This window comes from Ursus arctos, unplaced genomic scaffold (genome assembly GCF_023065955.2).
Source record: "Ursus arctos isolate Adak ecotype North America unplaced genomic scaffold, UrsArc2.0 scaffold_36, whole genome shotgun sequence".
NCBI classification, from domain to species: Eukaryota; Metazoa; Chordata; class Mammalia; order Carnivora; family Ursidae; genus Ursus; species Ursus arctos.
This window is the reverse complement of record NW_026623050.1, coordinates 11336244-11354148: the sequence shown is the minus strand read 5'-3', so window position 1 is coordinate 11354148 and position 17905 is coordinate 11336244. Positions and strand designations below refer to the sequence as shown.

General features: G+C 41.8%; 1 long non-coding RNA gene and 1 other non-coding gene across 3 annotated transcripts in view; both read right to left on the bottom strand.

Moving 5' to 3' along the window:
* Positions 1-17905, bottom strand: part of LOC113269566 (uncharacterized) — a 46216-nt gene that overhangs the window by 20743 nt on the left and 7568 nt on the right. The window lies entirely within an intron of this gene.
* On the bottom strand, positions 15604-15708 carry LOC113269757 (U6 spliceosomal RNA). The gene has a single exon (XR_003321567.2). It is a non-coding gene; the product is annotated as a U6 spliceosomal RNA (small nuclear RNA).

Genomic DNA, 17905 nt, shown 5'->3' with positions numbered 1-17905 from the left:
TGATTGTCTCACCCCAGGCCTGTGATCGAAGGAAACGTGCTTGCTATAGTTAGATGAATCCAATTTAGTATACACTGGACAGTAAATTTCCCCCTAAACTTTAAGGAACTGTAAAGATATATATAACCAAAAATTACTTCATCCCATTTGTATCAATTTCCAGAATTTAGATTACCCGGCCGGAGGAAGAATTTTCTATTAATGAGGAAAGTTACGTAGCCAGGGGATAGTAGATAATATTGTGGCCACGGCAAAGAGGTCAGACCAAACCTTGCAAGGGAGGTCAGAATAGGCCTACCCAACCTGGACTAGTAATCAGTAATCTCCTCAGTAATCCCCTACCACAGAAGTGGACACCAGTCACATCAGGAGAGACTCTTGAGACTTGCTTCTCCCTTGTTCCTTAAGGACAGGGGGTTGTATAGCTTCCAGATTCAGAAAAGGGCCTGGGGCGCCTGGGTGGCGCAGTCATTAAGCCTCTGCCTTCGGCTCAGGGCGTGATCCCGGCGTTATGCGATGGAGCCCCGCATCAGGCTCCTCCGCTATGAGCCTGCTTCTTCCTCTCCCACTCCCCCTGCTTGTGTTCCCTCTCTCGCTGGCTGTCTCTGTCAAATAAATAAATAAAATCTTTAAAAAATAAATAAATAGATAGATAAATAAATAAATAAATAAATAAAATAAAAATAAAAAAAGGGCCTATACTCAGAGGCAGCTTTGACCATTCTTCCCTAAAAACCACACGAACCCCTACCCCTGAGCTGTCAATCAGACATGCACTGACAGATTGGAAGGAAAACACCACCACCCTCAAGAATCCCTGGTGGGCAGGGCCTGAGCCAAGATGCCTGGCTAGTAGAGCTATTCCAGTTTGATTTGACATTGATATTGTGCTTTCTATGTGCTGGGCTCTTTGTTGGAACTTTACAAGCAGTAACTCCCTGACTGCTCCTCAGAGTTCTTGAGGTGGTTACTGTTATCTTTTCCATTTTACAGAGGTGGGAACTGGAAAACAGAGAAGTTAAGAAATTTCCCAAGGTCACGGAAGCTATAAGGAGCATAGACAGAATGCAAACTCAGGCCGCCTGGCTTCAGAATCTGAGCTCTCAACCACCCGCCTATGCTGCATCTTACCTGGGCCAGGCTCACCCGTCTCTGCCCTTCCTAGGTATCCTCAGCACACTGAAGTCATGTGAGCAAAGATCTCCAATTTCCAAACTCTTGGAAGGTCCAAAAAAGGCGAGGCCAGCAAGAAGGTCCCAGCTGGCCATCAATGCTGAGGCAGGCCAGGGCTGGGACCAGTCGCTAAGTTCAGATGCCCAGGGTCTTGGTTCACAGATTTCCATGACTCTTTCTTCACTGCTATCTCTCTCATCTGAGATGCTACCTCTTCCTTAACCAAAGCCTTCCTTTTCCCTCTTCCCTCCTCCTCATTTCCCCTTTGCAGGGAGCCCAAGCCTGTGTTAGCTGAGTAGAGTGTATATTACCAGATACAGGTAATCTGAGAAAAGAGAAAATAAATTTTATCACCACCTAACTGAATCAGTTCAAGAGGATACTTTAGGATCTCAAGAACTCTGTTGCCTTTCCATGCTTAATAGAGAGCGTAGTGAGTAAAAAGGATTGTTTGGAGGGATCAGTGCGCCTGAGAGACCTCATTATCTCTGCAACATCATTTGCAAAGTGTATCAAGGAACTAATTTAGTTTTAATCTTAGACGTCCCGTGTGTGTCAGGTACCTTTGGTTTGCCCCTCCAGATCCACTCTTCACCTGGCTCTGGACCCTAGGAGCCTAACCCTATGGACTACAGGCTCCCATACCCTCCAGCTCATCTAATTGGGTTCTACCAGGGGGACCCACAAAGAGATCAGAGTGTATGAAAAGACTGAGGTAATGTATCAAGGAGGTCTTTATCTGACTCTCCTGGGTTCTCTTACATCTTGTCCCTTTAGGCCTAGGAGTAGTAGTGGTTTATTGCTTTCCACTTCAGGTTCTTGGAGTATCCTTTCTTGTGGCTCTGCTACATCTTGCACACATCTTTGTAATGGTCTCTTTGTAAATAAACCCTCCTATAATCTGAATTTAAGTATTCCATCTGTTTCCTGTTGGGACCTAAACTGATACACTAGGTGAACCTGATTTAAAATTATACCCAGTCAAATGCCAGTTCAGTAAAGCCACTGCAAAATTAGAGGGGGTGCACTAGTCCAAAAATAAATATAAATCACATGCCTAGAAACGATTTCTGTCATCACTTCGTAACCACATTCGACTAATTCCTGGGAACCAAAGTTCAGTGGGTGCCACCAAAAATCAGATAAGAACAATCACTTTAGCAAAATCTATTAACAACCTGATCCTAGAATATCAAGTTGAAACTGGACTTCCCTTGTAAAAAAATTAAAAAAAAAAAGCCATATGGGGCATTGCAAAGGAAAAGAGAAAACAAACTCTCACACCCTTTTAAGCCAATTGAGAAGCAGGGAATAGAGGTGTGGGAGTTCATGGTCTTGGTATCCTGCTTGGCCTGGGATCTTGTTAATACTACCTACCTAGCTCTTTGCTTTACATAATGGTACAATTTGAGGGTTAGTAACTGTGTTCTATCTGGAAGCTGAATTGAGAAAAAATCTGTCTGATAAATGGTGAAACATAATACCTTGGCCATAGTTTGCTGTGAAGTATGTACCCACTGATAAATTCTCCAGGTATGTGCATGGGTGGCTTTTCAGATATGGACTAACAATAGCCCTCATGTCTTGTGCTTACTGCCTGTAGCCTCAACTGACAGCAAGAAAGAGTAGGGTAAAGGTGGTGGGTAGTGCTAGCTGAACAGAGCATTAGTGGGTAGTACAAGTCAGGCTTAGCAGCAAAGGTGTTCGTGCATTTTCTCAATGACCTTATTCACAGGATGCGGAAACTTCCAACTAAGGGATACAGAGCTATGGAAACTCCTATGGTCTAGGGTATTAGCATTTAGCAGTTAGAATGGAAAGCTTAGGATAAGTTTCAGAAAATCCATCACCAGTGCTGCTGACATTGTGGCCCAGCCTGATTCTTTGATGGTCCTCAGACCATCTGTCAGATTCTAGCTTAAACTAAGAATGACTAAGTCTGAAAAGCAAAAAGGTTATCAATAAGCCAAGGTGGAAAGCCAAATAGGAGCTGGAAAACCATGTAAGGCATGAGAAAGGTCTATCAGATGGAGGCCAGCACACTTACAATGGAGGCAGACTCTGTGAACCTGGGGATGACCATTTCTGAGAGCCGTCAGCCCAGGTAGAGTGAGAAGGGAACCTAAACCAAACATGGCCAGGTGCTTAATTGCGGAGTTGTGATGGATTGTATTAGCTTAGAAAAGAATGCTTTCTCCACAGAGTACCCAAATATGTTTCATGTGCCCATTTCAGACAACAGAAAACATCAGATCTCCTTCACGCTAACAGTGGAGATCGAATGCCAAAGGTCCACAAAGACAGGAAGGTGAGATATCCAGATGACCCTTCAATCCACCCTCAACTTCTTCCTTCCAGAACTCTTATCTCTCAGAGTTAGAGATAACACTGGTTCAGACAGGCAGTAATGTCTTCCCAGATAAGGTGCTTTCTCTCACTGGGGAGAATCATGACTCTATCTCCAGTGGCCTTTTCAAGCCAAGTCCTAGGTTCTGTTGTTAGCAGAAGTTTCTCCTGGTTTTTAGTATACAGTTAATGCTGATCATGGACTTCCTATGCTGATACAATTTGCTCCTATTTATACATTCTTTTAACAATTTCAGTAGGAATTTGAGGACACAAAAGCTCTAGCTTCTTCAGCTGCAGATAGTAGATGCAGGCCCTAATGAGAGAGAAAGAAAAAAAAAGTGGAGGAGGGAAAGGAGCTCCTTTTAAGGATGGGCTGCCTGAAATTTTTCACTTGGGATTTGCATTCACATGTAACATGGTCAAGCCTGAGATGTTCTTCCAGACCTCCTTCCTGGGAACTTGTACAGCTCATACCCACCCACCTAGCTTCCTATGTCCACCCATCCCTGCCAGGCTTACCACCATCCTCCCAGGAAGTCAGAACAGTTGCTCTGATAGGACAGCCAGAAGAGACAGCAGACTTAGTAGAAGCAGTTGGTGAGCTAGGAGGAAAAGTGAAATAGAGATCCAATCTGTAAGGAGGAGGAGAGATCAGTGATATTCAGTGATGTATAAAATCAGGTAGGATGGCAAATGAGAAGCTGCTAGATTTGGCAGTGAAAAGGTGACTGTTTCTATATGAGAGAGCAGTTTACAGGACAGTTAAGGACCGTACCAAGTACTAATGGGTTTTCAGAGCAACTGGACTTCTTATACATTGATGGTAGGAATGATTTCCACAAGAATATGCAAAAACAAAATACAAAAATCAACTGTGTTTCTGTGTACCAAAAGATGAAGCTTAATGAAAGATACTTTAAGGTATAAATTTTAGGGGTGCCTGGGCGGGTCGGTTAAGCATCTGCCTTTGGCTCAGGTTGTGATCCCAGGATCCCTCTCCCTCTGCCCCCCACTTGTGCTTGCTCTCTTTCTTTCTCAAATAAATAGATAAAATCTTTTTTTAAAAAGATGTAATTTTTAAAATAGTGTATCTTCAAATATTTTTTCTGTCTCTCCCATCTATCCCCTCTTTCTAGGACTCCAATTGTATGTATATTAGGCAACTTGATGATATCCCAGGGATCTCTTAATACTGTTCTCTCTTTCTCTCTCTCTCTTCCAGTCTTTCCCCCCATCACACCCCCCCCCCACTCTGTGTTTTATTTTGGACAGTTTCTATTGTTATGTCTTCAAGTTTACTAATCTTTTCTTCTGCAATGTCTAAGCTGCTAGTAATCCCATTCAGTGTACTTTCATTCCAGATGTGTTTTTATTTCTAAAGTTCAAATTCACACTTTTTTTTATGGTTGTTTAAACTGTCTACAGGTTAGATGACACACAGAAGACCTTCCTGCTCCTTTCTCACCCCCAGAAAGATTCCATTCTCCTCTGTGATGTCCTCAGCCATCTGTCAGACCGACAGAAAGCCTCTCCAGCACACCAGTAACCTAGCTGAAACAAACACACAAACAAACCAAAACACTCTTCACTCATAATTCAAATGCACAGTGGTTCATAGGCTGTTATGCAGCAGGCATTTGATAGATACTTGTTGGATAGTTCATAATGAAGAACAACTCAACACCCCCCCCCCCCAAAAATCCAAATAAAAAATGGGCAGAGGCCCTGGATAGACGATTTTCCAAAGAAGATATACAGATGGCCAACAAACACATGAAAAGATGCTCAACATGACTAATGATCGGGGGAAATGCAAATCAGAACCACAATGAGATGTCACCTCACACCTGTCAGAATGGCTAGAATCAAAAAGACAAGAGAGAACAAGTGTTGATGAGGAAACGGAGAAAAAAGAACCCTCATGCACTTCTGATGGGAATGCAAATTGGTGCAGCCACTGTGGAAAATAGCATGGAGATTCCTCAAAAAATTAAAAATAGAACTACCATATGATCCAGTAATTTCACTACTGAGTATTTACCCAAAGAATACAAAAACACTAATTCAAAGAGATACATACACCCCTATGTTTACTGCAGTATTATTTACAACTGCCAAGATATGGAAGAAGCCCAAGTGTTCATCCATAGATGAATGGATAAAGAAGATGTGTGTGTGTATATGTGTGTACATATGTGTGTGTATATGTGTGTACATATGTGTGTACATACATATGTGTATGTGTGTATATGTGTGTACATATATGTGTGTATATACCTACAATGGCATATTATTCAGCCATAAAAAAGAATGAGATCTTGCCGTTTATGACAACATGGATGGACCTAAAGTGAAATAAGTCAGAGAAAGATAAACACCATATCATCTCACTTATATGTGGAAAAACAAAACAAAACAAAACAAATGAGCAAACGAAGCAGAAACAGACCCATAAATACAGAGAACAAATTGATGGTTGACAGAGGAAGGAGATGGAAGGGATGGGCAAAATGAGTGAAGGGGAGTGGGAGGTACAGGCTTCCCATTATGGAATGAATAAGTTATAGAGATGAAAGGTACAGCATAGGGAATATAGTCAGTGGTATTACAATAGTGTTGTATGGTGACAGATGAGAGCTACACTTGTGATGAACATAGCATAACATAAGGAGTTGTTGAATCACTATGTTGTGCACCTGAAACTAACATTGTGTGTCAACTATATTTCAATTTTTTTAAAAAGGGAACTTTTTAAAAAATAATGAAGACAGAAGAAATCATGCTGTAAGGAAAGGAGCTAGATGGCTTTGAACACCAGGATCTTTCAGGTACTCCTGAAATCTTCCCATGTGGTGACCCCTTCTTGAGCTCTAAGGTTGGGTCTGCCAGTGTTAACACAGTGCTGATGCCATTTAGCCATCTCTGGAGAAAATGCTGAAAATCTGTTTAAAATGAAGGAGTTATATTAAGAGGAAGGCCAAGAGACTGAAAATTTTAAGAGACTGAAAATTCCAACTTTCTAATCATTGGCTGAGCTACTGTTGAGTGGTTATATCATCTTGTTATCAGCTAACATAGAGAACAGATCTAGAAATTATCCTGCTTCCAAGAGTACGACTGAAGAAATCAAAGTACCAAGGAGGAGTACTTGGAGGCCCTCCTGTTCCTCTCTTACTCAATGCCATCTTGTCTTTGGCATCAGCCAGGGTCATAAAATACCTGTTATCTGGGGGTTTAGAGCAGATTATCTTGTAGAGTCATGTAGATTTTTAGAGCAAAATGGACCTTTAAGATCTTCCTGCTAACCACAACTGCACTGATTATAGATAATCCAAATCGTCAAGCCACAGGCAGTCACCTGATGGACGTGGCATGAGGACTGTGCTCTGCTGGCTCTGCATTCAGGTCCTCAATGAACTCAACAGCCTATTACAACTCCCACTTCCTGGAGAGGACATCCAATTCCTCTCTCTAACCCTGACCTTAAGAAGTCTTCTTCCATGCTCCTGTCTTCACCAAAACCTGAAAGTTATTTCCATTTAGATGACCCACTGATGCCCAGCACCACTATGTGTTACACAAGAACTCCCTGTATCAGGGGCACTTGGGTGGCTCAGTTGATTAAGGCTCACATCATGATCCCAGGGTTCTGGGATCGAGCCCCATGTCGGGCTCTGTGCTGGGCATGGAGCCTGCTTGAGATTCTCTCTCTCCCTCTGCTCCTCCTCCCACTTGTGGCTCTCTCTCTCTCAAATAAACAAATAAAATCTTAAAAAAAAAAAAAAGATCTCGGCTGCCTCCTTCTCCCAGTTCCCCTCTTACCCCCTGGGTAAAGCACTCCTTATACTTGCTTCTCTCCTCCTGTACCCACCCTCCCAACCCCCACCATTGGCACTTTCCCTCACTCCACCTTGTGTTGGAGTTAGGAGCAGAGCTTGTGTTAGAGCTGGGCCTTCATGCCCTCTCACCAGAGGGGAAGCTCCTTGAGGGAAGAGCTTGTGAGTGAGAAAAAGAGATGTGAAGTAGGGTGCAGAGGGAAGCATTTAAAGATATATTTCTTCCAACATCACAATTTTGGATAGGGTTGACCCTGAATACCAACCCATTTGAATTACTGCAGGCAGTTAAAATGGCAGGTTTCAAGGGGAGGTGACAAGTGTTTTGCAAGGATCCCATTATTTATATATAATCCCATTATTTTTGTTTCCAGTTATAGTTCATCTTTTAATGCTTGTCATTTCTCATGGGATTCTGATGCTTTTTTAATTTTGCCGGCAAGAATGTTAAGGTCTTTTTCTCTCTAGCTTTGTCCCACATGCAGGTTCCTGCTGCAGTGAGACACTGGATGTGTGAAGGGTGTGGAAAGAGAGGAGGGAGATGATAAATGCCCCTCCATGCTGCAGCGCTGGGCTTGGCCATACCAGATAACCTGCTCTTTCAGGAAAGAGTTTCTAAAAATACCTAACTGGAGGCGCCTGGGTGGTTCAGTCGTTAAGTGTCTGCCTTCGGCTCAGGGTGTGATCCCGGACTCCTAGGATTGAGCCCCACATCAAGCTCCTCCGCTGGGAGCCTGCTTCTTCCTCTCCCACTCCCCCTGCTTGTGTTCCCTCTCTCTCTGGCTGTCTCTCTCTCTGTCAAATAAATAAAATCTTTAAAAAAAATAAAAATAATAAAAATACCTAACTGAAAGATCAACCTCATGTTATCCTACCACACAGAAAGGAGAGTAGGAATAAGGTAAATACTAAGGGCTTACAACCTCTCTGCCCTCGCATTAGGGATTTCTATCTTCCCACCCTCCTTCCTCTGTTTCTACATCCTGCTTGTACTCTCTCTGATTCTCCTTCCCTCTCTCCCTCAAACCCACTCCTTCCATTCTCCCATCTCTCCTACTTACACTTTGCTGAGTATGCTGTGATGGAGAGAGCTCTGGGAAAACAGCCTCCAGAATGCCTGTGGGGCCACCGCAGTCCTTGCGGAGTACAGCTGGTGACGGAGGCAAATGGTGCTGAGGGCGTGTGTGTCAGAGAGCAGGTGGGTGTCATGGCCTTGTGATGGGGATGGATGAGGCCTGGGGAGAACCCAGGGAGACCCTGTGAGTGTGTTCATGTGATATAGACATTCAGCATCAACAACCTTCTACAATTAGTCTTATAGGATGTGGATTCAAATCTTTATTTTCTGTGTGCTAAACTTTGTGGGAGACTTTTGGCTTGGGTTCTGGTTAGAAAAGCCTGATGTCTAGTACCCCTTATTGATTTATGATTGGCTAATTATTTTCCATAGCTAAATTGTGAGGTGGACGAGGTCTAAAACAGCTGGTGTTGGTGTCCCAGTCCTGACCCTCCCCCTAAATGCTCTAACGCTGATAAAAGTCTACCCTTGTTTGGAAAATAAGTTATAAGGAGGTAATCCTTGGCCTATCTGTTATTAAGCAGGATTTCAGGGTTTTTCTCTCTTGGGGTTTTTCACTTTAAAGGCAGGATTAGAAATATTTGGAGTCATGGGGTGCCTGGGTGGCTTAGTCGTTAAGTGTCTGCCTTTGGCCCAGGGCATGATCCCAGGGTCCTGGGATCGAGCCCCACATCAGGCTCCTCCGCTGGGAGCCTGCTTCTTCCTCTCCCACTCCCCCTGCTTGTGTTCCCTCTCTCGCTGGCTGTCTCCCTCTCTGTCAAATAAATAGGTAAATACAATCTTAAAAAAAAAAAAAGAAAAGAAATATTTGGAGTCAGAGGCTCTATGGGCAAAGTGACCTCATGACCTTGGGGAAAGTACAGTATTTAACTTCCTTGAAACTCAATTTCCACTTCTGCAAAATGGAAGTGGTGATAAGCATATCTTCCTACAAGATTGGTAATGATTAAATTAGAATCAAAGTGAAAGGGGAAAAAAAGACATTTGTATAAATGGTTAAGTGCTCCAAGAAGTACAAAGCCCTTAGCGTAGTGCCTGGTACAAAGTTAGTGTTCGCTTGGTCATGGCTATGCTGTCCTACATAAGTAACATAGCAGGAATCACTAGAGCATCTTAGAAGCAGGAGGTAGAAGGCGCCAGGAGAATAGAGAGAAAGAAATGGAGCGATGTGGTGGTTGCTACGCATCCATGTAAAGAGCAGGCCAGTAAGGTCTTTTCAGAGGTGGCAATGGCCAAGGAGCAATTAAGGAAAAGGAGATTTAACACCTGCTGTGCTGAGCTACAGCTTCACCCTCTTCCTCAAGTCTTTGGTAAAATCTGCTACACATACAGCTTGGTGTCAGTGGTACTTGGAGAATTCAGGAAGCTAGGGCATCTTTAATCAAGGCTGGTGAGGCATAGTGGGGGTAAGGGAAGGGCTACTTTTAAAAAGACAATCCACCTAGTAAAGTTAGAGAATTCAGCACAAGGGTGCAAACGGATCCAGAGACAACAAGGAGAGATTCGCCAAAATTTCTTAGAAATATTGGGAGTGATGGTGATTTTTCTCATTTTACAGGAGATGAGGATTCAAGACAATTTTATTTAAATATTAAAGTATGGGAGTTCCCAGCAGACCAGAGGAGTTTAGGGACATCTAAGTGGCTAACACTTCAGTCACATGTATATTATTGTCGCTTGGTTTATGTTATGCCCCCTTAGCTGTATTGTAACCTCCTTGGGATAGCACCTACGACAGGGTGTTGAAACTGAATTTGTAGGGCTTTATCACCCTGTATGAATTTCACTCCTGTATATGGACACACCAGATCCTGGCAGTAACCCACAAATAGTATGCCAAGTGTCAGTATATTGCTCCTATTTTCAAGATAAGAAAATGCGGCCTCAGACTGGTGACGTCCTGTTCCCTGGGTGCCAGAGCCAACAGTGAGCCAAGCCAGCCTGGGCAATGAGGGTGCATGAGGGTAAACCTGGATGTCAAAGAGAAATCTAGATTTCCATTCCCTCTCTTACCACCTAGAGCCAAACTCACGCAACAGTCTGTGTCCTCTCTAGCCCCACAGAGGTATTTGTCTGTCCCCGCCAAATCTCACATTTACCACTTAGGGCAAAACCTTTAGACAAGCTATTTGATATTTAGAAGGCTAATACCAATGGCATCTTCACAGAACTATGGAATTAAATGAAATAAATAATTCATTTAATTAAATGAAATAATTAAATGAAAGTCTTTGACATGTTGCCTGGTACATAGAGATGTTCAATAAATTTTCTCTCCCTTTTCTCTCCTCCCTTGTTTCTCTATAGCTAATTTTTTTAAAGGATTTTTATTTATTTATTTGAGAGAAAGAGAGTACAAGTGGGGAGGAGGGGCAGAGGAAGAGGGAGAAGCAAACCCCCTGCTGAGCAGGGAGCCCAATGTGGGGCTAGAGCCTAGGGCCGTGGGATCATAACCTGAGCGGAAGGCAGATGCTTAACCCACTGAGCCGCTCAGGTGCCCTCTATGGCAAATTTAGGTTCAACATTCAGCGTTCCATGCCCTGCTCCTTATGTTTCATTTTACCTTCAACAGCCCCTGTCACATGACTGATCATCTGACCCTTCACCTCAGGGCAACTCAGCAGAGTAGGACCAGCAGCTGGGCTGGGCTGGCTTTGGGCTTGGGCTGAGAGAGTCAGAGAAAGCCCCAGGCCATTTTTGAGGTACAAGGACAGAGATCCAAAGCGGTAGAGCCAAATTTGTTCTCAAGTCCAAGAGGTGACCTCCAAACCAGATCATGGGATAATTTCAACACAGATACTAGTCCACGTGAAAACTGTCAACAAAAGAGAAACACGGTCTGGAAAGTTTATTGGTGTATTAGCCCGTTTTGGCTGCCACAGCAAAATACCATAGACGAAATTTATTTCTCACAGTTCTGGAGGGTGAAGTCCAAGATCAGGGTGCAACATGGCCGGGTTCTGGTGAGAGTTCTCTTCCTGGCTTGTACATGGCTGCCTTCTTGCTATGTCCTCACATAGCAGTCAGCAAATAAGCTCTCTGGTTTCTCTTCTTATAAGGGCATTAATCACACCATGAGAGCCCCACTCTCATAACCTCATCTAACCTAATTACCTCCCAAAGCGCTCAGCTCCAAATACCATCATATTAGAGGTTAGGACTTCAACATTTGGGGAGGGGGGCACAAACTGCAGCCCGTAACAGTTGGCAATCACCACAGTATAGCTTTTATTTACTTTGGTCTATGCAATTTTGACCATTAAAAAAAAAAGATCTTTCTGAAATTTGACTTTGTTTCTAAACAAGCAAAATGTACACTTTTGAAAGCACAAGTTCAGTTTTTTAAAGACACAAGGCTCAAGGAGACTTCACTCATTAGTTTACAGATTTCCTGTGACTATAAATATCTTCCCACATATTTGATGTAAGAATTGAGACAGACTATTAAGCCTGATTTTTAACATATTTGGAGCCGCAAGTTCTTTGCTGAAACCTTATTTCTTCTTACCTAAAGCCATTGTTTCCTTAAGGGGAGTGAACATTATGTCTGCAACATTGACTGTCTAATGAGGACAGATGTCCTTACAAGAGAAAGGCAGAGGGAGGTTGGAGACACAGAAGAGACAAAGCAATATGAGGACTGAAGCAGAGATGGAATTAGGTAAGCCACAGTCCAAGGAATGCCTCGAGTCACCAAAAGCTGAAAGAGGCAAGGAAGGATTCTCCTGTAGGGTCTTTGGAAAGAGTGCAATTCTGAAAACACTTCGATTTTGGGCTTCTGGCCCCCAGAACTACGAGAGAACAAAATTCTGTTTTAAACCACTTGTTTATGGTTATTTGCTACGGCAGCCTAGGAAGCAAATACAGTGCCCACAGGGCAGAACTAAGCTGGAACCCAAGTCTCTGGACTCCCCCAGTTTTATGTTTATTTCCCTGCCACCTTTTCACATCCTCTAAGTTCTGATTTTGTCAGAGACATGAAAAAAGTCACACTCTTCACTGTCGAAAAGATAACTTCTGAGATGGAGGCAATGAAGAACATTGCATGTGCTGCTGCTTCTATGAGTTTATGCTTAGTCCATCCAACAACAAAGCTTTTGGGCTCGAAAGTAATATATCTGACTAAGACTGGTATTAGGCATTAGGGAATCATTCTAAGATCTGGAGGAGAGAACTGATAAAATATAGCCAGAAAGGTAAGCCAGTTGACTCTAACAAAATACACAGACAGCCCATAACAATATATAACTCACACAGTCTGTATGCAGTCAACAGGATTTACTGAGCATGCGGTAATTTTTTTTTCTAGACTTCTTGATCTCAATGGGAATAATGGGATCTCAGGGTGGCAGGGGCTAAATGGCAACATAGAAATGCCTGAAACAGTATAATCATGGTTATGGAAATGGGATGCAAGTCTTATATGGTAATCAGGGTGGTCTGAGTTATAGGCCTCCTTGTCATTGGCTAATTGTTCATGATATCCTTAGAAGTAAGACAAATGTCTACAAAAGCCTTAATGGGGGGGGGGGAAGTTGGGAGGCCTGGCTGGGTCAGTCAGTAGAGCATGTGACTCTTGATCTTGGGGTCATGAGTTCAAGCCCCATGTTGGGTGTAGAGTTTATTTAAAAATAGTAGTAAAAATGATAGTAGTAGATAGTAGTAGTAGTAGTAATAATAATAAAAACATGTCCACAAATCCTTTAAAAAAGACAAAAATGTCTAGATCTGGTAAGCAGAGCTCTTACTTGAGGCACCACAATGGAGAATACACCACATAGCTTTTGTTTCCTCCTCCAGATCCCCTTTCCATCTTTCTCACCCTGCTCTGACTAGTGTGAGCTACATCATCAGGCTGCCTCAGTGTCTGGTTTCTGGTTGGGTTTAGCCAGTGGGAACCACTGACAGGAGACTGGATATCTTTCAGTCTATTTCATCAACTACCCCAGTGTTTGTTCAATGGACTCATAAACAAAACGGCCATGGTGGCAGAGATGGAAGTTATGCATAGGCTCTACAACAGGGACTTCTCACCAAGGCAAATCTGGCTCATCAATCTCCTGCTGGTGATTGATGAATCTACCAAGAACAGAGACCAATGCTAAGCCCATAGTATGGCATTGTTCTTCAGGGGCTCTAGCCAGTCACCTGATAACAGGTTGATTATGTTGTCCCATCATGGAGGGGGTAGCAATTCCTCAATGAACTTAACAGTTATTCTGGATATGGTGTCCTTTAATACTTTGATGTTCCACAGTAAAAGTTAAGGGAAGACTACAGCAATACCATTCAGTCAGGACCACTAATAGTTCATACACCTAAGAGTACAGATTTGAGTCATCAGATAAAGAACCAACTGATCACCAGTTAAGAAAAAAAGACCTTAGTAGCTAGGCATATTTTTTCCTTGGTTTATTCTGTATACATGTATACTTGTTAGTTTCCTTCTCCTCCTTCTCTTTTCCCTTCCTGTGCTCTTCCATATAGGATGAATTGATGACGGTTAACCTTATATTTTGTTTATAGTTTACAGGATATCAAGGGGGGGATCATGACGGAAAAAGAAAAAGGATGACCATCATAAATACAAGAAAAATGACTGAAAAGACTTTGGGTCTCCCCTTTTGAGGGGAGATGGTAAGGCATCTTTGTTTGTAAAAGAGAGAGTCACAGCACATTAGGTGTAAGCATTGTATTGTCACTATCATTGTTTGGAAACTAAATGTGAGTAAAATGGTATGTATGGATCCTGAGTACCTAAAATAATGAACTGCACTAGACTATCTACTGGCAACTCAGTATCCCATTTCTGTGCTCCCCCAAGAGTTAGGAATTCTGAAAAATATTTCTTAGAATCCCTTGACAACTGTTTTCCATGTAGATTCCACAAAGGAGAGGCACTTGCATGAAATGTAGAGAACAGAAGAGAGGCAGCTTCTTCAAGACTATTCAGACTTTAGTACAACATCCAATCATGATAAAAACCCTCTGCAGAGTAGGTCTAGAGGGAACGTACCTCAACATAATAAAGGCCTTATAAGAAAAACCCACAGGTAACATCATACTCAATGGTGAAAAACTGAGAGCTTTTCCCCTAAGGTCAGGAACAAGACAAGGATGTCCACTCTTACCACTTTTATTCAACATAGTACTGGAAGTCCTAGCCACAGCAATCAGACAACATAAAGAAATAAAAGGCATCCAAATTGGTAAGGAAGAAGTGAAACTCTATTTGCAGATGACTATGTATCTACAGAAAACCCTAGAGACTCCACCAAAAACCTACCAGAACTGACAAATGAATTCAGTAAGGTCACTGGATACAAAATCAACGTACAGAAATTAGTTGCATTCCTATTCACTAATAATGAAGCAGCAGAAAGTGAAATTCAGAAAACAATCCCATTTATAATTGTGCCAAAAACAATAAAATGTCTAGGAATAAACTTAACCAAAGAGGTGAAAAGTCTGTAGTCTAAAAACTATAAAACACCGAGGAAAAATTTCAAGACAATGCAAAGAAATGGAAAGACATTCCACGCTCATGGGATAGAAGAACAAAACCTACAGATTTAATGCAATCCCTATCAAAATACCAACAGCATTCTTCACAGAACTAGAACAAACAATCCTAAAATTTGTATGGAACCACAAGACCTCGAATAGCCAAAGCAGTCTTGGAAAAAAACAAAACAAAACAAAACTGGAGGTATCACAATTCCAGACTTCAAGTTATATTATAAAGTGGTAGTAATTAAAACAGTATGGTACCAGCATAAAAATAGACACACAGATCAATAGAATAGAAAACCCGATATAAACCACAATTATATGGTCAATTAATCTTCAACAAAAGAGGAAAGAATATATAATGGGAAAAAGACAGTCTCTTCAACAAATAGTGTTGGGAAAACTGGGAGCCTATCTGCCAAAAAAAAAAAAAAAAAGAAGAAGAAGAAGAAGAAGAAGAAGAAGAAGAAGAAGAAGAAAGAAAAAAGAAACTGGACTGTACACAAAAATAAACTCAAAATGGATTAAAGACCTAAATGTGAGATCTGAAATCATAAAAACCCTTAAAGAGAGCACAGGCAGTAACTTCTCTGACATCGGCTATAGCAACACTTCTCTAGATATGTCTCCTGAGGCAAGAGAAATAAAAGTAAAAATAAACTATTGAGACTATACATTAATTTCTGTGTCATCCTTGCACAGGGGCCATGCTAATCTCTATATCGTTCCAATTTTAGTAATATGTGCTGCCAAAGTAAGCCCTCTATTGGAACTGTATCAAAATAAAGTTTTTTTTTAATGATTTTTTATTATATTATGTTAGTCACCATACAGTACATCCCCGGTTTCCGATGTAAGGCTCGATGATTCATTAGTTGTGTATAACACCCAGTGCACCATGCAATACGTGCCCTCCTTACTACCCATCACCGGTCTATCCCATTCCCCCACCCCCCTCCCCTCTGAGGCCCTCAGTTTGTTTCTCATAGTCCATAGTCTCTCATGTTTCATTCCCCCTTCTGATTACCCCCCCCTTTCTTTATCCCTTTCTTCCCCTACCGATCATCCTAGTTCTTATGTTCCATAGATGAGAGAAATCATATGATAGTTGTCTTTCTCTGCTTGACTTATTTCACTTAGCATTATCTCCTCCAGTGCCGTCCATGTTGCAGCAAATGTTGAGAACTCGTTCTTTCTGATTGCTGAGTAATATTCCATTGTATATATGGACCACAACTTCTTAATCCAGTCATCTGTTGCAGGGCATCTCGGCTCCTTCCACGATTTAGCTATTGTGGACATTGCTGCTATGAACATTGGGGTGCATATGGCCCTTCTCTTCACTACGTCTGTATCGTTGGGGTAAACACCCAGTAGTGCAATGGCTGGATCATAGGGTAGCTCAATTTTTAACTTTTTAAGGGACCTCCACACTGTTTTCCAGAGTGACTGTGCCAACTTGCATTCCCACCAACAATGTAGGAGGGATCCCCTTTCTCCACATCCTCTCCAACAATTGTTGTTTCTTGCCTTGTCTATTTTTGCCATTCTAACTGGCGTAAGGTGGTATCTCAGTGTGGTTTTGATTTGAATTTCCTTGATGGCTAATGATTTTGAACATTTTTTCATGTGTCTGTTAGCCCAAAATAAAGTTTCTGAACAGTGAAGTAAACAACAAAATTAAAAAGCACCCTAATGAATGGGAGAAGAAATTTGCAAATGATATATCTAAAAAAGCGTTAGTATCAAAATATATAAAGAACTGACACAAAATCCAAAAAATAAATAATCTGTTTAAATGGGCAGAAGACATGAACAGATATTCTCCAAAGAAGACATCCAGATGGCCAACAGACATGAAAAGATGCTCGACATCACTCATCATCAGGGAAATGCAAATCAAAAGGACAATGAGATATAACCTCGCACCTGTCAGAATGGCTAAAATAAAAACACAAGAAACAACAAGTGTTGGTGAGAATGTGGAGAAAAAGGAACCTTCATGCACTCCTAGTGGGAATGCAAACTGGAGCAGCTACTGTGGAAAGCAGTATGGAGGCTCCTCAAAAAATTAAAAATAAAACTACCTTATGATCTAGTAATCCCACTACTGGGTATTTACCAAAAAAAATACAAAAACACTAATTCAAAGAGATACATGTGCCCCTATGTTTATTGCAGCATTATTTACAATAGCTAAACTATGGAAGCAGCATAAGTGTCTATCGATAGATGAATAAAGAAGATGCGGCATATATACACAATGGTATATTATTCAGCCACAAAAAAGAATGAAATCCTGTCATTTGCAAGAACATGGATAGAGCTAGGGAGGATAATGCTAAATGAAATAAGTCAGAGAAAGACAAATACCATATGATTTCACTCATATGTGGAATTTAAGAAACAAAACAAATGAGCAAAGGAAAGAGAGAGAGAGAAAAAACAACCAAGAAGCAGACTGAAATATGGAGAACAAACTGATGGTTACCAGAAAGGAGGTGGGTGGGAGGGGATGGGTGAGAAAGGTGATGGGGATTAAAGAGTACACCTACCATAATGGGGGAAAAAACACAACTATTCAAATTTCCCCTAACACTCTCCTCAAAGCTCTTCTACTGTCTGCCCAGTTCCAAAGCCACTTTCATATTTAGGTGTTTATATTATGGCAGTGCCCCACTTCTAGGTAATAAAATCTGTATCAACTATCTATCACAGTGTAACAAATTACCTGAAATTTTAGTAGCTTAAACTGATGAACACTGATTATCTCATGGTTCCTTAACTCAGGAATTTAGAAGTGACTTAGCTGAGTGGTTTGGGTTCAGAGTCTCTCATGAAATTGCAGTCAAAATGTCAGCCAGAGTACAGGCATCCGGAGGTTGACTGAGCCTGGAGGATCTGCTTTCCAGATGGCTCACTCACAGAGCTATTGGTCAAAGATCTCATTTTCTTGATG